The 21,779-nt window shown below is 44.6% G+C and overlaps 1 long non-coding RNA gene and 1 pseudogene across 1 annotated transcript in view; one reads left to right on the forward strand and one right to left on the reverse strand.

Moving 5' to 3' along the window:
* Nucleotides 1–21,772, reverse strand: part of LOC134931864 (uncharacterized) — a 55,247-nt gene extending 33,475 nt beyond the window's left edge. Inside the window, exon 1 of the long non-coding RNA XR_010179190.1 lies at nt 21,680–21,772. This is a non-coding gene — a long non-coding RNA (uncharacterized LOC134931864). The remainder of the gene's footprint in view (nt 1–21,679) is intronic.
* Nucleotides 14,281–14,398, forward strand: LOC134945874 (5S ribosomal RNA; annotated as a pseudogene).
* Nucleotides 21,773–21,779: the final 7 nt, after the last annotated feature.

A 21,779-nucleotide genomic window follows, 5' to 3' on the forward strand; every position in this document is an offset into this window, starting at 1 on the left:
CCAGGCTGGGCCTGGAGTATTGCTGGACCGGCTGGAACCGGGACGGACTGACCAGGCTTGGCCTGGAGTATTACTGGACCGGCTGGAACCGGGACGGACTGACCAGGCTGGGCCTGGAGTATTGCTGGACCGGCAGGAGCCCCCTCTTCATGGGGCTGGGCTGAGGCAGGAGCCCCTTCTTCACTGGGCTGGGCTGAGGCAGGAGCCCCCTCTTCATGGGGCTGGGCTGAGGCAGGAGCCCCCTCTTCACGGGGCTGGGCTGAGGCAGGAGCCCCCTCTTCACGGGGCTGGGCTGAGGCAGGAGCCCCCTCTTCACGGGGCTGGGCTGAGGCAGGAGCCCCCTCTTCACGGGGCTGGGCTGAGGCAGGAGCCCCCTCTTCACGGGGCTGAGCTGAGGCAGGAGCCCCCTCTTCACGGGGCTGGGCTAAGGCAAGAGCCCCCTCTTCACGGGGCTGGGCTGAGGCAAGAGCCCCCTCTTCACGGGGCTGGGCTGAGGCAAGAGCCCCCTCTTCATGGGGCTGGGCTGAGGCAAGAGCCCCCACTTCACGGGGCAGGGCTGAGGCAAGAGCCCCCACTTCACGGGGCTGGGCTGAGGCAAGAGCCCCCACTTCACGGGGCTGGGCTGAGGCAAGAGCCCCCACTTCACGGGGCTGGGCTGAGGCAAGAGCCCCCACTTCACGGGGCTGGGTTGCACTTAGTAGACTCTCTGGCTGGGCAGCACTCTGTAGACACTCTGGCTGGGCAGCACTCTGTAGACTCTCTGGCTGGGCAGCACTCTGTAGACTCTCTGGCTGGGCAGCACTCTGTAGACTCTCTGGCTGGGCAGCACTCTGTAGACTCTCTGGCTGGGCAGCACTCTGTAGACTCTCTGGCTGGGCAGCACTCTGAAGACTCTCTGGGGCTGGAGCCTCTGAACCCCTCACTGGGGCTGAAGACACGGACGCCCCTCCTTGGGCTGAAGACACGGACGCCCCTCCTTGGGCTGAAGACACGGACGCCCCTCCTTGAGCTGAAGACACGGACGCCCCTCCTTGAGCTGAAGACACGGACGCCCCTCCTTGGGCTGAAGACACGGACGCCCCTCCTTGGGCTGAAGACACGGACGCCCCTCCTTGGGCTAACGACACGGACTCCTCTGTGACTCTAAATGGCTTGAATATTCTTCTCTGGACACCCAACTTGGGATAAGGTCTTTTAATCGCCGGACCCCAGTCATAAATTTGAGTCTCTTTCAGAGTAGCCAACCTGATACCCCTGTCAGCAGTAGCAGGATCGGCTACTGTGGATGACATGTAGACATGAGCACTGTGATACTGAGATTTGTCACCATTCCCTGGCTTACGAAGAATGCAGTCTTTAACAAAATGACCGGAATTTTACACAGTAAAGACAGAGGTGTAGCTCCCTACGCCACTGACGTTCAGCTTCAGAGAGTTTGGGCCGTGGATAGCTCTGATGAACAACTTTTCCTTGCACAGAGGAAGAGACTCTATTAACTGGATGGGACAAAACAGGATCAACAACGTTGGTAGTATTCCTGAAGAGATCAGGCATCACAGAAAAAATACTAGACAAAAGTTCTTGTAACTGTAATAACATCTGGAAGAAAATCTGCAGTTGGTCAGGAGTCTTAGTGCAGAAGGTCGGAGAATCTCTGGAGAAAGAATTCCGCTGCAGACACTGTGCTAATTGATGCTGAGTCGACTCCAGACCTTCCAAGCGTCCTGCAATATTGCTTAGGAGGTCCTGCGTCAGACAAACACTTTCGGCCGGGTCCATGTGGCCAGTTCCTACTGTCATGACTGAGGTTTTGTGAACCCGGTGTTAGTGAAGTCTGTGCGGGCGACTGGAGAATTATATGAATACTACCACTGACCTGGTTTGGGAGTGTTGTGGACTCGGGGTTTCTTCCGGTGACTGGGAAGAGGAACTGCAGCAGAGATGGCCGAATCTAGGTTCTCCTCATGCAGGATTAGGTCGGCAGACAGGAGGCACGTGTGAACGCTGAAGGACTCCTGAAAGACAGAACTGGAAAGGCGCTGATGAATCGGTGAAGAATACCAGGTACAACTGCGCTAAAGTGCACTGGATGCTTGGAGACACTGAGGTGCTAGGAGGCACGGAAGTGCTTGGACGCACTGAGGTGCTTGGAGACACTGGGGTGCGTAGAGACACTGGGGTGCGTAGAGACACTGGGGTGCTTGGAGGCACTGAGGTGCTTGGAGGCACTGAGGTGCTGAGGCATGGAGGTGCTGGAAGCATGGAGATGCTGAGGTACGGAGATGCTGGAAGCACGGAGATGCTGAGGCACGGAGGTACTGGAGGCACGAGGTGCTGAGACACGGAGATGCTAGAAGAACGGAGATGCTGAAGCACGGAGATGCTGGAGGCACGAGGTGCTGAGGCACGAGGTGCTGGAAGCACGGAGATGCTGAGGCATGGAGGTACTGGAGGCACGAGGTGCTGAGACACGGAGGTACTGAGGCACGGAGGTACTGAGGCACGGAGGTGCTGGAGGCACGAGGTGTTGGAGGCACGAGGTGCTGGAGGCACGGAGGTGCAGAGGCACGAGGTGCTGGAGGCACGGAGGTGCAGAGGCACGGAGATTCTGAGGCACGGAGGTACTGAGGCACGGAGGTACTGAGGCACGGAGGTGCAGAGGCACGGAGGTGCAGAGGCACGGAGGCCACAGGGATACGGGAGCTCTGGAGATCACAACTTTAGGGAGCTCAGCACTAAGGCTCACACATAGCTGTGTGTGACACGAGGAACTGGCCCAGTTTCTAACTCAGCCTCCCGACTTATACTTCCTGGTTCTTGGTGATTGGTGAGCAGGATTAGGTGATGCAGAGAGTCTCAGGCTGGCAGAGGATTGGACAACTCTGGGTCAGGTGAACAGTCACTGTCATGTGACTACTCCAGACTAGGCTGTGATGTAGAATGAGGCCTAGCAGGCCGAGAGAACACTGAAGCCTGAACTTCATATTACTGAAATCAGCCTCACACAGGAGATCACCACAGGTGGAGCTAATTAAATATTACCTTTCAGGCAGAGAACTCAGGAAAACTCATAGTGCTGACAAGCTGTTTAACTCAGTGAATAAAAAGACACAGGATCCGGGACAGATGGCAGGGGTAAGTCACCAAATATGAAACCTACAGTCAGGATTGTGACACAAGGTGAGCGGCTGCACTAAACACTCTTTCGGAGTACACACTGGAGGGGGGGCAACTTAGGTAAAATAAAGCCAGTTTCTGCAAGGGCCTCCAAATTGCCTCTTTTTCCTGCCAGTATACGTACGGACTGTCTGACATGCCTACTTGGATGCTGTCACTCATATAATCCTCCACTATTCTTTCAAGGGTGACAGAATCATATGCAGTGACAGTAGACATGTCATAAATCATTGGCAGGTCCTTCAGTCCAGGCCAGATGTCAGTTTTCGCTCCTGACTGCCCTGCATCACCGCCAGCGGGTGGTTTTGGAAATGTTATCCTTTTCCTGGCAGCTCCAGTGGTGGTAGAAAATGAAGGAGGAGCTGTTGGCGGGTCACGTTCCGCTTGACTTGACAAGTGTCTCACCAGCAGGTCTTTGAACATCTGCAGACTTGTGGTTGCTGGAAAGAGAGATACAACGTAGGCTTTAAACCTAGGATCGAGCACGGTGGCCAAAATGTAGTGCTCTGATTTCAACAGATTGACCACCCGTGAATCCTGGTTAAGCGAATGAAGGGATCCATCCACAGGTCCCACATGCCTAGCGGAATCGCTCCGTTTTAGCTCCTCCTTCAATCTCTCCAGTTGCTTCTGCAAAAGCCTGATGAGTGGAATGACCTGACTTAGGCTGGCAGTGTCTGAACTGACTTCACGTGTGGCAGGTTCAAAGGGTTGGAGAACCATGCACAACGTTGAAATCAATATCCACTGCACTTGAGTCAGGTGCATTCCCCCTCCTTTGCCTATATCGTAGGCAGATGTATAGGCTTGAATGGCCTTTTGCTGCTCCTCCATCCTCTGAAGTATATAGAGGGTTGAATTCCACCTCGTTACCACCTCTTGCTTCAGCTGATGGCAGGGCATATTCAGGAGTGTTGAAGCTGCCACAACCACCACAAGTGTTCCACCTGCAAGTCGGATCCAGATATGGACTTTTAAATCTGCCATTTGGAACTCTGAGGAATTGCACATGTACAGCATCGATGGGAGAGACCCAGGTTGTTTCATTGCCACAGCTTGCTTGCTGAAATAATCTCCATAAAACCTTTGGAAGTCTCCATCAACAAGGGTAATACCAGCTGTACTTATTTCCTCTTACCAGAGAACTTTGCACAAGGCACTTAGTCCGGGATCCATTTGTGGACACTGCAAGCAGCCACCTATAAATATATCATAGCTCCATATATGCCTCAATTTTATATTTGCTATATATGTTCAGGATGTTTTCTAGTTTTTATTTGTGATGTATAGGGAATAAATTATATGTTATTTTTATTCAAATTGATCCACAGTCGTTTATTATTATTGGAGAAACACAGTAGCGCCAGTTCTTATTTCCTCATTTTCTAAAAACATTTTTAGGGACTGACAATCCCTTCTGGCAGCTGTGACAGCGCGTCTGGGTTATCTTCTTTGTTCTGGTCATATTCAGGAGTGTTTGCTGGTGCTCCAGTCTTCGGCATGTGGTGGCTGAATGCCGAAAGTGGCCCGCAATTCTTTGGACCTCGACAGCATCTCCTACACGCCCCTGTTGTTATTTAAAAAATTATGCACCACCAAATTCATTGTATGTGCAAAACATGGAACATGCTGGAATTTGCCCACATGTAATGCACGCACAATATTGGTGGCATTGTCCGATGTCACAAATCCCCAGGAGAGTCCAATTGGGGTAAGCCAATCTGCGATCATGTTCCTCATTTTCCATAAGAGGTTGTCAGCTGTGTGCCTCTTATGGAAAGCGGTGATACACAGTGTAGCCTGCCTAGGAACGAGTTGGCGTTTGCGAGATGCTGCTACTGATGCTGCTGTTCTTGCTGCGGGAGGCAATACATCTACCCAGGGGGTTGTCACAGTCATATAGTCCTGAGTCTGCCCTGCTCCACTTGTCCGTGGTTAAGTGGACACTGGGTACAACTGCATTTTTTAGGACACTGGTGACTCTTTTTCTGACGTCTGTGTACATTCTCGGTATCGCCTGCCTAGAGAAGTGGAACCTAGATGGTATTTGGTACCGGGGACACACTACCTCAAGCAATTCTCTAAGTACCTGTGACCTAACGGATTTTTTTTTTTTTTGTATTTTGACCAGGCATGTCAATGGCCTTATTCATCCCACAGACAACAGGTGTCTCCCCGGGTGCCTGACTTAAAGCCACCTCACCATCAGAATCCTCCTCGCCAATTTCCTCCTCAGCGCCAGCAACACCCATATCCTCATCCTGGTGTACTTCAACAGTGACATCTTCAATTTGAATATCAGGAACTGGACTGTGGTTGCTCCTTCCAGCACTTGCAGGGGGCGTGCAAATGGTGGAAGGAGCCACCTCTTCCCGTCCAGTGTTGGGAAGGTCAAGCATCGCAACCGACACAATTGGACTCTCCTTGGGGATTTGTGATTTAGAAGAACGCACAGTTCTTTGCTGTGCTTTTGATAGCTTAACTCTTTTCATTTTTCTAGTGGGAGGATGAGTGGTTCCATCATCATGTGAAGCTGAAGCACTAGTCATGAGGAACATAAGCCAGGGCCTTAGCGGTTCCTTGCCACTCCGTATCGTAAATGGCATATTGGCAAGTTTGCGCTTCTCCTCAGATGCTTTTAATTTAGATTTTTGGGTCATTTTACTGAACTTTTGTTTTTTGGATTTTACTTGCTCTCTACTATGACATTGGGCATCGGCCTTGGCAGACGACGTTGATGGCATTTAATCGTCTCTGCCATGACTAGTGGCAGCAGCTTCAGCACTAGGTGGAAGTAGATCTTGATCTTTCCCTATTTTACCCTCCAAATGTTTGTTCTCCAATTTTTAATGTGTGGAATTATATGCCAGTAATATATCTGGAATTAGACGGCAGTAATGTCTGGAATTAGATACCACTAGATAGATACCAGATACCACTGTGACTGGAATGATGATGACCTATGCACAGTGACAGGACACTACCACAGCACCCTACAGCAGCAAGATGCAGGACAAGACACTGGACTTTTAGTAATGTACTGTAGTATACTGGTCACCACAATGCAGCAGCAAGACAATGAGCACTGATTCTGAGCACTGATGAGGATAATAGAACTGACACTGAGCAGTGAGAACAGCACTGGACTATTGTACTGTAGTATACTGGTCACCACAATGCAGCACTGATACTGAGCACAGATATTGAGCACTGATGAGGATACTAGAACTGACACAGAGCAGCAAGATACAGCAATGGACTATTGTACTGTAGTATTATATACTGGTCACCACAATGCAGCACTGATACTGTGCACAGATATTGAGCACTGATGAGGATACTAGAACTGACACGAAGCAGCAAGATGCAGCAATGGACTATTGTACTGTAGTATTATATACTGGTCACCACAATGCAGCACTGATACTGATCACAGATACTGAGCACTGATGAGGATACTAGAACTGACATGGAGCAGCAAGATACAGCACTGGACTATTGCACTGTAGTATACTGGTCACCACAATGCAGCATTGATACTGAGCACAGACATTGAGCACTGATGAGGATACTAGAACTGACACGGAGCAGCAAGATGCAGCAATGGACTATTGTACTGTAGTATTATATACTGGTCACCACAATGCAGCACTGATACTGAGCACAGATATTGAGCACTGATGAGGATACTAGAACTGACACGGAGCAGCAAGATACAGCAATGGACTATTGTACTGTAGTATTATATACTAGTCACCACAATGCAGTACTGATACTGAGCACAGATATTGAGCACTGATGAGGATACTAGAACTGACACGGAGCAGCAAGGTACAGCAATGGACTGTTGTACTGTAGTATTATATACTGGTCACCACAATGCAGCACTGATACTGAGCACAGATATTGAGCACTGATGAGGATACTAGAACTGACACGGAGCAGCAAGATACAGCAATAGACTATTGTACTGTATTATTATATACTGGTCACCACAATGCAGCACTGATACTGAGCACAGATATTGAGCACTGATGAGGATACTAGAACTGACATGGAGCAGCAAGATGCAGCAATGGACTATTGTACTGTAGTATTATATACTGGTCACCACAATGCAGCACTGATACTGAGCACAGATATTGAGCACTGATGAGGATACTAGAACGGACACCGAGCAGCATGATACAGCAATGGACTATTGTACTGTAGTATTATATACTGGTCACCACAATGCAGCACTGATACTGAGCACAGATATTTAGCATTGATGAGGATACTAGAACTGACACAGAGCAGCAAGGTACAGCAATGGACTGTTGTACTGTAGTATTATATACTGGTCACCACAATGCAGCACTGATACTGAGCACAGATATTGAGCACTGATGAGGATACTAGAACTGACACGGAGCAGCAAGATACAGCAATAGACTATTGTACTGTAGTATTATATACTGGTCACCACAATGCAGCACTGATACTGAGCACAGATATTAAGCACTGATGAGGATACTAGAACTGACATGGAGCAGCAAGATGCAGCAATGGACTATTGTACTGTAGTGTTATATACTGGTCACCACAATGCAGCACTGATACTGAGCACAGATATTGAGCACTGATGAGGATACTAGAACGGACACCGAGCAGCATGATACAGCAATGGACTATTGTACCTTAGTATTATATACTGGTCACCACAATGCAGCACTGATACTGAGCACAGATATTTTGCATTGATGAGGATACTAGAACTGACACGGAGCAGCAAGGTACAGCAATGGACTGTTGTACTGTAGTATTATATACTGGTCACCACAATGCAGCACTGATACTGAGCACAGATATTGAGCACTGATGAGGATACTAGAACTGACACGGAGCAGCAAGATACAGCAATAGACTATTGTACTGTAGTATTATATACTGGTCACCACAATGCAGCACTGATACTGAGCACAGATATTGAGCACTGATGAGGATACTAGAACTGACATGGAGCAGCAAGATGCAGCAATGGACTATTGTACTGTAGTATTATATACTGGTCACCACAATGCAGCACTGATACTGAGCACAGATATTGAGCACTGATGAGGATACTAGAACGGACACCGAGCAGCATGATACAGCAATGGACTATTGTACTGTAGTATTATATACTGGTCACCACAATGCAGCACTGATACTGAGCACAGATATTGAGCACTGATGAGGATACTAGACCTGACACAGAGCAGCAAGATGCAGCAATGGTCTATTGTACTGTAGTAATACATACTGGTCACCACAATGCAGCACTGATACTGAGCACAGATATTGAGCACTGATGAGGATACTAGAACTGACACGGAGCAGCAAGATACAGCAATGGACTCATGGTACTGTAGTATACTGGTCACCACAATGCAGCACTGATACTGAGGCTTTTCAGTCAAAGAACGTAGCCACGTCCTCTCCGCTCAATCTACAAGGCACAAGTGAAAATGGCGGCGACGTGCGGCTCTTTATATGGAATCTGAATCTCGCAAGAATCCGACAGCGGGTTGATGACATTTTCCCCCGTTCGGGTTTTGCGAATAAGGCAGGAAGAACCGAGGCTGCCTCGGACCAGTGTAAACCACGTGAAGTTCGGGGGGGTTCGGTTCTTGGTGAACCGAACCCGCTCATCTCTAAATTATATCATGGAAATATAGTGTACTTTAAAAAGTATTCATGAACATATGTATTCATGAACATATGACTGTATGCAGTTTTTACTTATAACATATAGAGGGTGCTGTAAACCTATTGCAAAATAACAAAAGATCCTACAATATACAGCATAAAGCCAGTACATTTTGCTTCTATGTAAACAGCCTGTCATGAGTAATGCAAAATAAACATCCTGCATATAAAATAAAACAAAGTGGCTATTGTTTAATTTTTTCCTCCACACCTGCGTGACAATTATTCAACTATTTAATATTTTGGGTCACTTCGTACTTGTAAATCCGTCATCTTAAAGTTACGCTCACTTCCCTCTACCTGTGATCCACAAAATGTTTTGCCCAAACTCAAAGCCTTGTGCACGCTGAGTAAATTGTTGTCTCTGCTACACCAGACTGTATCTAGTATTATGGAAATATGACACGTAAGACAATAAAGCAATAAAATCGTAATAGATTGCATTTGTATTCTATACAACAAAAAAATAGGTTTCGTTCACCAGATAATATTGTCTGTAAATAAATAAATAAAAATGGTAATAGTGTAACTTTAAAATGTACTGGATATCCCAGTGCTCAATTATTCTGAAATGGACCTTATGATTTAAACCACTCCTAGGGGCATATTAAATTGCGCATGGGATTTTGGCCATCACCAATTTAAGATAAAATGTAAGATAAAGATAACTAAATAAAAATCCCAAACATTTTTCCGGCCATAACCTGTGGTGGAGGAAAAAAACTGAAAACCAGTGTATCCTGATGAAGAGGAGTACATCCCTGAAACATTGATATGATGTGAATGCATTGCTTTCTTTCACTAAAAGCCTCATTCTTTACTGAGTATATGGGGGGTGCTATACCCATGTGGAGGGCACTGGAGCAAGAGAGCCCTGGGAGGCATCCAGAGTGCCGGCACTGATATATATATATATATATATAGATAAAGATATAGATATAGATATACACAGTTGTGCTCATAAGTTTACATACCCTAGCAGAATTTGTGATTTTCTGGCCATTTGTCAGAGAATATGAATGATAACTCACGGTTAGTGGTTGGGTGAAGCCATTTATTGTCAAACAACTGTGTTTACTCTTTATTAATCATAATGACAACAGAAACTACTGATGTCCTTCGCAAAATTAACACCATAGAATTAGAAGAAACACACCTATTAGTGAGTTTGGATGTGGAGGCTCTATATACATGTATCCGACATGATTTGGGTATACGAGCTGTTGAATACTTTCTCAAAATGGAAGAAATGACTGAATTCCACCAATTTTTGCTCCAACTCTTGCATTTCGTATTACATCAAAATTACTTCACTTTTAACAACCTCTTCTACACTCAGGTAAGAGGCACAGCAATGGGGGGCAGCTTGTGCCCCCACATATGCGAACCTCTTCCTGGAGTGGTGGGAGAGGGAGTTTGTATTCACTGACAGTATGGAGGAACATATTAAACACATCGCTCTGTGGACTCTTTATATTGACGACATTCTTCTGATTTGGAGTGGAACACCGGAGGAACTTGGCATCTTCATAAATCATCTGAATAACAACAATTTAAACCTCAGGTTTACTTTTGAATGCAACTCCAACAGCATATCCTTTTTGGATCTCCGAATCTACAAAGACGATCACGACCTGCTTTCAACTGAAATTTTCCGCAAAAGTACTTCCACTAATACTCTTTTACATCAAACCAGCTCACATTTCCCACCCACGATTACCAATATCCCCACAGGGGAATTCCTACGCCTACGCAGAAACTGTTCCAATGATGATATATTTGCTACCCGCAGCAAAGAACTGGCACATAGATTGAAAGAACGAGGATACAGCTCCAGGTCCATCAAAAAAGCCAAAAAGGTCTGCTTTCACACTCCAAGAGAGTCATTAATCTTCCAGGAGTCTAAGACCACAAATGATAATACGACAATTCGATTCGTGGGTGATTTCTGTGATGAATGGAAAGAAATCAAATCTATCCTACAACGACATTGGTCTATCTTGTTATCCGACAATGACTTGTCACAAAAACTCAATAACACAATAGATCTTAGCTGGAGACGTTCCCCAAACTTGAGAGACCATTTCGTCAAAAGTCATTTCATATCAAGACCAGCACGAGACCCCATCGCAATAGGAAGCTATCCATGTGGAAATTGCAAAATTTGTGAGCACATAGTCAATGTCCGAACAACAATAGACTGATATGGGGACACCATTAACATCAAGGATTTCTTCAACTGCAAGAGCACCAATGTAATTTATTGCATTTCATGCCCTTGCAATCTCAAATATATAGGAATTACCACACGCATGTTGAAGCATAGGGCCCTTGAACATATGAGTAACATCAGAAATGCTAGTAGAGACCAACAAAGGATGAAACAACTAACCACTGTCTCCAGACACTTTCTGCAAAAACATTCCTGCTCCCCGCAGGATTTAAAAATATGCGGCCTAGAACAAGTCAAAATGGGAATCAGAGGTGGAGACACTATGGCCACACTCCTCAAAAAAGAAAGTGAATGGACTTTCAAATTGAATACCTTAGCCTCGAATGGTCTCAATGAATATATTAGCTACAGTGTTTTCTTATAATGCTTCTACATTCCTTTTCCGGTGCTTAAGTCATTCAGTTTACAACAACTAATTTCAGTCCTTCAAAACTAAATATTCACTTTAGGTCCCACACTCCCCCCAGCCACTCCAATCTCTTTCAAGCCTCACACATTTTCTTCTTTCCCCCCCCCTCTTCCTCACGCCACCCTCCACATCATTCACACATTTTACACCCATCATAAGTTCCTCTTACCATTGCCCACTACACTTCTCACCTCTCATATTCACGGCAACCATGCACGCACCACACACCGCTCCATCACCAACTCACCCCACAATCACACCACCACCCTCCCTTCCCTCCCCCCCCTTTTTTTCTTCCCACCCCAACACCACCCCCACCCCACCCCCCAACACCACCCCACCCCCCAACCCCACCCCCCAAACCCTCCCCTCCATTTTCAATAATAAGCTGCACTTGCCCCGTCAAAATCCAACGTTATTCCCCTTTTTCCCATTAACCCCACCATTTCCTCCAGAATCCGATCCAGTTAATTTTTTTCATTTTTTCATTCAATTTTTTTTTTTTTTTTTTTAGATTTTTTTTTTTTTATTCAAACAAATTTTTCACCACAGCAAATTTCATGTCTTGATATTCCAATTTTAGTTTTAGTTTTTGGTCTGACTTATTTATTTTTATTTATATAATCTTTATATAATTTTTGCTGCTTTTGCTGCCCATTTTCATTTTTTGACATATACCCCCCCTCACTATATATTTTGTCATATATTATCTATTTATTATCATGTTTAATTTCCCATATCAATAGCACATCATTATCTTAATTTTTCATTCAATTTTTATACATCAAGCTTTTCTCATCATCATTGTTCTCATCCAGTAATTATACATATATATATACTTATATATTATATTTTAATAATTCTTTCAGTATACACATATCTTGCCATCAAATATTATTTACATATACAAAATTTTTCATTAACAACTCATTAGTATTATTCCCACATAATTTTCAAAAACATCTTTCATTCCAGTTTTTCCACTGGTATCATCACAAGTATCTTTCCACTCCACTACATAAAGTTCAACAATCTAGTATTCTCTTAATACAGGCTCACTGCCTAATCATTTTTTCTGCTCTATTTAGCTTAATCACCTCCTCTAACAGCGTCTATAATCTAACTCAGGGATGTAATCAGCGTCTCAATAAGCCTCATTAAGTCCTTTTCCAATTATCAGGACTATACCCTCATATATTTTTTCTCCAAACACAGTTTATCTTAGTCTAATTTTACTTTACATTGCAAAAGTCATATTTCATTTTTCTTCTATATCTGTTAAATACAGAGCACTCAATCAGCTATTATAGTTAATTATTCAATCCACAGGACCCACCAGGTCCTTAAATACAAGCGCAAGAGAGCCGGGGAGCAGGCAACCAGTGAACAAGCTCTCCCGAGCGAAACGTACGTCACTTCCGGTTCCGGTGTTCCGAACTTACGGTCGGCGGACCGCGGACACCGGCGTCTCACTGCTGGGCTCACCCTCCACCACGGACTTCAAGGAGCGGCTTCCAATGACCCAGGGGGGTATTTCACCCCTCCACCTTTCAGCAGGTCACAGGACTTTTCCCTGACATCCCATCGGACACAATCTCCCTGGTAAATTCCACCCTTTTTGTCAAAGTCTCTCATCAATCATTGTGTGAATATATACATATATATTTAGACACACATCTATATATATATTTTTTTTTTCTACCAGGGATACATGCCTACAATGGGAATATATCATAATTTTTACTAGCAAGCCACACCTATGTCCAGGACTCATTCTCAAATTTATAATTATTTTTATACCCATTTATAATCAATGCATGGTTCTTCAAAGGTTCAGTCCTGTTCTTTTGGGGTTTTTTTGGTTTTTGGTTATCATAATTTCTTCAAGAACTATGATTACATTTCTCTCTTGGCTAAGTGATTTGTGACCCCCCCATTTGTGACATACTGCAATAACCAGATTTCTAACACAAACCCCCCCCCCTTCTTTTTTACTGACTGTATTGAGTAGGCGTAAATTTAATATCTAATTAAGCACACACATTTTTTTGCTCCAAGTTTTTGGATCAAACACGTGACTCATTACAAATATTTGCCAGTCACATGAAATTTTCTGGTACTCCCTCTCATCCTGTCTAAACAATCTGGGTGGCTCTGCAATGCAGTATGTAAACAGAGCACCATTTCGTTATAAGACAGGACAGTAGAAGAGTTCCTCTACCTTTCTTCGGTCTCAGTGTCGTTTCTCACCACCCTCTCATTTTCTCATTCGATGTTCAGACAGATGATAAAAAAGCAGAAGTGGTGTTGAACATAGACCTGATTATCTGTCTCTCTCCCCCTACTAATTTTTTCCACACCCTAATCTCTTCATACCAGTATTCCACTATAATCCACCCAGTACTCTTCGCAAAATCTGGGGAGTTTACACATATACCTCAGATCAGACCCTATCAGCCCCCATTTGCTTTCTGTTTCCCCATTTACCTCCCATAGCCATAGGTGCTATCCATTTACCCAAGGTCAACAATACAGGTGAGGCCCAACCTCTTCCATTTTCTTTGGAGGTCAGCCCAGGGGGCCGGTGAAGCACCTACTTTTGGAGACCATCAGTGAATATCTGGTACTGCCAGTATCTCGATTCAAGAGCATCCAATAATTTCACCAAAAAACTTTGGGATTTCTCAGAGCATAATACTTGGTTCCAAGTGTCATCAAGCAGGATATATCTACCTGCGGTCAAACCACACTGAGTATGCCCAACCTCATCTGATCTTGGAAGCCAAGCACTGTAGGCCAGGTCAGTACCTGTTTGGGAGACCACCAGGGAATACTTGGTACTGCAGGTATTTATATCCAAACCCAGGACATAGGACCTGGAATCAAAGTATTATTTTCTACTCAAAATTTGGGATTTCTATATCTTAATAAACCATCAGTGTGGAGCCCGGCATATCAGATTGTATAATACCCCTTCCTTCCGCTATATTTCTATTATTATTATAGTTACAATTTTATTTTATCATAAATTTGGAAGAAGGTATTTATTCTCTCTAACATCAGAGACACACACATAATTTCGCCTAAAGAGCTATCATGTTTAATTTGTATCACTAAATTTAATTTCCATTAGGATTGACCAACTTTATGATAATTTCTGCCATTCTTACTAATATAATTATTTTGTCCTTTGCCTCATAGCATTTTTTTAAGAGGATTACTAATAAAAGTTATATTTTAATACTATACAAGACCACATAATTTTCAATAAAAGTGTGCCCCAGAAGAGACATATAGTCTTTCTTTTTTTCTTTTTTGGTTCCTGTACTATACAAGAACCATACACTTTTCTTTGACTAGTTTACTGAACTATTTCTGGGAGCACCGCCAACCCAGTGCCAAATACTAATTATTAGTTCACTTATGGCCATATGTTGGTTTATTTTAGAGCTATAACTTTAACTCATATCCTTTATAGTACCAAGCATTTATACTGAGAGATCCTGTGCAGACTCCACCAACCCGTTTCTAGACAACAGAAACTACCCAAATGACCCCGATCAAAAGTTTACATACCCCAGTTCTTAATACCGTGTATTGCCCCCTTTAACATCAATGACATCTTGAAGTCTTTTGTGGTAGTTGTGGATGAGGCTCTTTATTTTCTCAGATGGTAAAGCTTCCCATTCTTCTTGGCAAAAAGCCTCCAGTTCCTGTAAATTCTTGGGCTGTCTTGCATGAACTGCACGATTGAGATCTCCCCAGAGTGGCTCAATGATATTGAGGTCAGGAGACTGAGATGGCCACTCTAGAATCTTCACTTTATTCTGCTGTAGACAATGACAGGTCGACTTGGCCTTGTGTTTTGGATCATTGTCATGTTGGAACGTCCAAGTACGTCCCATGCGCAGCTTCCGGGCTGATGAGTGCAAATTTTCCTCCAGTATTTTCTGATAACATGCAGCATTCATCTTGCCATCAATTTTGACCAAGTTTCCAGTGCCTTTGTAGCTCACACATCCCCAAAACATCATCGATCCACCTCCGTGTTTCACAGTAGGAATGGTGTACCTTTCATCATAGGCCTTGTTGACTCCTCCCCCAATGTAACGTTTATGGTTGTGGCCAAAATGTTCAATTTTGGTTTCATCACTCCAAATGACTTTGTTCCAGAAGTTTTGAGGCTTGTCTCTGCGCTGTTTGGAGTATTGTAAGTAGAGATGAGCGGATTTGGTTTTACTCGGATTTACTCGGTTCTCAAAACGGCATCTTATTGGCTCACGGATGTCACGTGTTTTGGCTAGCCAATCAGATGTAATTTTGAGAACCGAGTAAATCCGAGTAAAACCGAATCCGCTCATCTCTAAATGTAAGCAATCAAACAAGAAACAAAAGAACTGGTGTTACAGCGCATATAGATTAGAACTACAAATTTTTTTTAAATAAAACACATGTAAACATATATATAATGTGCAATTTGTAACACCGGCCGGTCAACGTACAAATTCAATAATATATTTATAAACAGACTAGATACAACATGTAATGTGACATATTACTCTGTGTCCACTTGTAATTTTAACAACACATGCTGTGATAGCTAGAATGTAACTTTTCCGATGTTTACTGAAACTTAATAGCACACAGAGTTCTTCTTTGTATAACTATAGAACAGTCACTTTTGGGAAAAGAAGACTTCTTCTTCACAATAATTGTGAGCTTAGGAGCTGTTTAACTGTCCCATTTAGGTAGCCAAAGTCCGTTAATAAAGTGAAACTGTGCTTCCTCTAAAAGCGTGTCTGGCCAGACAATTGAACAGTAACGATCTCACCACTCCTACTTGTGGATTCTTTCACCAAGAACGTCCTCCCCGGCTGCTGGTGCTCAAACCTTTATCATGCAGTCATCTCTGGGGGATCATGAATAGAAGTGAAGGATCCGTGGAGCGCTATAGCTGGCTATCGAGATCTCCGGATACAGTGGTGCAAATAGCAATGAGATGAGTAAATGACGCGTTTCCAATTCTGATGAAGAATCCGCTCCATGGATCCTTCACTTCTATTCATGAGCAGCCTTATGTTACTGGCAGCATATTGATTAGAGTGACAGAGCGCTTGATTTCAGTGTTGGTTGTTTTCTAAATGTAAGCAGGATGTTTTGCGTCATTTGCGTAGTAATGGCTCTCTTCTGGCGACTCGACCACGCAGCCCATTTGTCTTCAAATGCCTCCTTATTGTGCATCTTGAAACAACCACACCATTTTTTTACAGAGAGTCCTGTATTTCAGCTGAAGTTATTTGTGGATATTTCTTTGCATCCCAAACTATTTTCCTGGCAGTTGGTTTCCACAGAATCCCTCATTTTCCACTTCTTAATTAGAGTTTGAACACTGCTGATTGGCATTCTCAATTGCTTGGATATCTTTTTATATCCCTTTCCTGTTTTATACAGTTCAAATACCTTTTCCCACAGATTCTTTGACAATTCTTTTGCTTTCCCCATTACTCAGAATCCAGACACGTCAGTGCAGCACTGGATAAAAGATGCAAGGGTCTTTCAGGAGTCCAGAAACTCACTGACCTTTTATACACACACACTGATTACAAGCAAACAGATCACAGGTGAGGATGGTTACCTTTAGTAGTCATTCAAACCCGTTTGTGTCAACTTGTGTGCATGTTATCAGGCCAAAATCTCCAGGGTATGTAAACTTTTGATCAGGGTCATTTGTGTAGTTTCTGTTGTCAATATGATTTAAAAAGAGTAAACACAGTTGTTTGACAATAAATGGCTTCACCCAACCACTAACCATGAGTGAAAGGTTTGTGAGTTATTATTCATATTCTCTGACAAATGGCCAGAAAATCACAAATTCTGCTAGGGTATGTAAACTTTTGAGCACAACTTGTGTATATATATATATATATATATATATATATAAACACACACATACTATTCATAGCTTTTGAAAATGAAGCTGTGTTCTGGAAGCACACACTGACTCTGGACTTGTGCATAGTTTATATCATTAGGATGACCGCAGACCAGTACCCATCATACAGTTCATGTTCATATGAGTCATTGTTAGGCTCTCAGCTTCACTTAAAGACTTCCCAAATGGCCCGATCACTGGCTAACAGAGGGCCTATAGTAATTCATGTTTGTACGCAAATGCAATTGTAATTGTGATTCTCTAGGCTATGGAGCTGCTTATGTTAGCAAGGGAAGCTGCCACCCAGGAATGAAAAGAGACGCCCACCAGACTCATCACAATCTCAACTGCAGTTGTGCACACATTAGTGGACTATGCACAATTGCAGTGAACATCAAACCTTAGGGTTGTACGCAGATAGATGACTCAAACGCCTTGTATTTGCACATACAACAATGCAGACATCAGAAGATACATGCCACAAAATCGTCCATGACATGCCAGCGTTTTCCCAACCACTCCCCTCAAACTCCCCATTAACTAATCCAAATGGCCACTTCCTCACAATCACTATGTGACAAAGTTCTCAGTACAAGCAGGATTGTAGCAGTATCCTCGAGCATTTACATTGCAGTCACAGCACATGCACAATAATCACTTTGTTGTGTGAACATCGGCCATTGCATACAAACACAAATTAGGCACAGACACGTGCCCTCAAACAGTCTTTTTATACCTTAAACTCCTCCAGCCCCTCCCAGACTGACAGGCAAATGACACTCCCACTTTGCCTTCTAAAGGGAGTTCCATATAGCTGTTCTGTTTCATCAATCACAGGTCTTCAGCTGCACCAGACTGCAAGGAAGAAATGCGCTGAAGTCTACCACACAGATAAGACACACTTTATCTATCCTCCAAATGCATGACTTGCCTGGGCTTAACAGCTAAACACCTCTGGTACCTCTATAGCACACTGCTCCTATATATTAGTGGCAAACCAGGTAGTAATTGAATGTCCACACACATCTTTGTTACGTTCTCTGTACTCGGAACCCAAGAGACAGGGTGGCAATAGATGAGCTCCAAGTACAGGAACGTGATGCTGCAGTTTGAGCTGAGTTCAGCAGCAACCCCTAAGGAAACCCTGACTCTGTTGTCTCCCCCAAGTGTTCGGTCAACGCCTGCGAGACTATGGTTTCTTGGGCCCATGGCAGCCGTGTTTGATGGGCAGATGAGGTCTGCCTAACTCCGATGCCCCCCGGTCTTAGTAGGTGACAAGGAGTTAACCGAGAGAGAGAACAAGGGGAAACTAAAAACTGACACACAAAATAAAAGAAGAAACTACTGAAAACTATAACCAAATTTATGTTTGGCACGGTCGCCAAGAAAAACCGTAACAAAAGCAACACTGCCCAAATGGCAAACACGACACTGTCGTATCTCGGCGAGGACAGCAATGGCGGAAACCTCCACAGAAAACACAAAAGCAAGAAAGTAAGAAATAATACGGCTACGGTCATAAAATTCGGCAGAGCAGCTACTCACGACACCGTTAAAGGTGCACGCAGATGGAGCAGGAACCCAAAGACTACAGATATAGGATCGCAGGACTGGAAGGCTGGATCAGATTCCAAATGACCAAGCTCCGGACACCAGGACTCAGGATGCAGGGTCACAGAACTGGAAGGCTGTAAAGTTTCTCAAAGATCAGGCTCCGGACACCAGGACTCAGGATACAGGGTCACAGGACTGAAAGACTGCACAGGAACTCTCCAGGTGCAGGAAGCAGCTCCACAGGAAGCTATCACCAGTGAGGCTGCCTGATCCTGGCTCCCATAAAAATGTCCTGTTGACCTATCATGGGAGAGCCAGCAGACCAATCCCCCAGACCTAATTGTCCAGCTGTGCAGTGTTCCGGCTGCAGGTAAAAGCCAGGACTGGAGTGCGGGGCAGCCACCGAGTGTCCCCGATTGCTAGGCAACCGGCCGGAGATGGACGCTCAGCGGCGGAAGTGATGCACCGGCCCCATTGCCTGGCAACGGCTGGGAGCCGGCGTGACTTACACCCGCCGCCGCTGACAGTCTTGCTGAACCAGGTTGCTGTAGTTTATTTTAGTTTATTCAGGTTTGTCAGGAGATCACTGACAGCATCAGCATTGGTTCCAACATTACACCAGCAAATGTATTGCCACAACTCTGTCACTGACATCACACATTGGTTTCCCCACTAGTCACCAGACAAATAACTGGCACAGCCACAACATAAGATCAGAACTTATACCTCCTCCCATAAACTCACTAGTCACACCCATGTGCTTCACCTGTGTACCTGTGTTCTTTGTGGAGGGATATGTGAGGAATTTACTCTGTCTTTAACATGAGTCTGCAGACTTCCACAGAAAGCATTTGTCTCTTTCATAAGAGACTGGGACAAACTACCGTGTTTGCCACATACCCCCTCTTAGATTTGCCAACCTAGGTGAAGCTGATATTGTGGAGGGAGCATTTAAATTTTTTCGTATGTCTCCTGATCTATGTTACACACCTAGCTGAAAAACATTTATAACTTTCTGCTTTACAGCAGCCTGCCTAGCTTTGGGTCTATGGTAGGGCTGCTATTTAGGTAAGCTCAATGTAAGGTATTTGTCTTTGTATTTATTCTGATTATGGATTAAACATTGACATCTATATGGGTATCACCTGGCTATTTATGCAAGCCCAGATGAGCCCTAGTGTTCTCTTTTGCTCGAGGAGGAGATCATGTAGGTGATGGCCCTAAGCAGGACCAGCAAGAGTTCTGGGGGATGCAGCCCAGCAGCAGGAGAAGAAGGGTCCAGCCCTTCAGCTCCAGCCAATCTGTCTTCAGTGTGGAGAAATAAGAGCCTAGAGAAACTGCAGAAGTCAGGAAGAGTATGCTACCCTGCTACCTGCAATGCTGTGGAAGATGATTGGGATGAGAAGAGACCTTTGATAGCTGAGGAAGAGGACAGGGCTGCCAGAAGGTAATTTAATTTTTGTATTAATTAAGTTTATTGAAAACGTCCAATTTATTAATTAGTCATATGGGGACGTGTGCAAGGGGTTAAGAAGGAAGATCAGAAACTTTTTTCTTAAAATAACGATTTTAGGAAAAGTTGGATTTGCTCTAAAGCTGCAGCAAAAAAGATATGGTAATTTCTAATTACCACGGTTCATTTTCTTACAGGCAATCAATAGGAAGAACCTTGTGGCTGTGAGAAAAACCCAAAATGCCTAGTGTTACAACCTCTAATTAAGACAACCTCTCAGTTGACTTCATTTCCACTGGTCCCCAAGTCTGCCGCTTTGGATTCAACTTTAACTCCAAAGCAGGACTTTTGCCCGGGGCGCCGCCTTCCGGAGGGCGCCGCACCATGGCAAGATCCGCTACTGTGCTACTGTGCCCCCCGCTGTGTCCCCTGCTGTGAAGGGAACTAGACGCTACGCGTCTAGTTTCCATTCATAGAGAGGACCTTTGCTGTGCGGTGCGCGATGACGTCATCACGCACTGCACAGCATTGTGGGACTGACACAGATGCTAGGGGTCATAATTGACCTCTAGTGTCCATCTATGCTGTGCTATGGGAGAGACGTTATGACATCTCTCCCATAGATCCGAGGAGAGGAGCGGTGCCAGCGGAGGTCTGCAGCGGTTGGGAATCAGGAGTGGGGATTGTAAGTATTATTTAATTTTTTTTATTTTTTCTTTCAGCGGCGCTACAGGGGGCACCAATGGGGGCGTAACTGACCATGCCCCGTATGAAGCCACGCCCCTATTTTTTGCCCGGGGCGCCACAAGGGCTTGAACCGGCCCTGACTCCACATATCCATTCCCTTGAGCTTTCTTGTCACCTCTTTCTTCAAAATATTGCCAGAACCTTTCTCAATAAGTACATGTAGCCCTGCTAATAATTTTATTATATATATATATATGTTGTTAGAATACCATGCTAAATGTTGTATGATACAGTGGTGGATGTGTAGGACTTGAGGGGTTAATACTGCCTCCCATGCTGCACTATATGGGTAAGTTTCCAGAGCGCCCCGAGGGCAATGAGCTCGAGTACAGAGAACAAGAGGAAAGAGGGGATCACGAGCCATTAGGAGAGGCTATATATAGAGGATCCCTGGCGGGCGGAGGAGCAGTTGGTTTTACTGGTTGTTTTTTTTCCGGATAGTACCTGGTGTGGTGTGGCGCAGCATCCCGAGAGACAGAGAGTTGAGCAGGATATAGATGCGGCGAGTGAGAGGTAGTAGCTGAGGACAAGCAGTCCCTTGCAG

This window comes from Pseudophryne corroboree, chromosome 1 (genome assembly GCF_028390025.1).
Source record: "Pseudophryne corroboree isolate aPseCor3 chromosome 1, aPseCor3.hap2, whole genome shotgun sequence".
NCBI classification, from domain to species: domain Eukaryota; kingdom Metazoa; phylum Chordata; class Amphibia; order Anura; family Myobatrachidae; genus Pseudophryne; species Pseudophryne corroboree.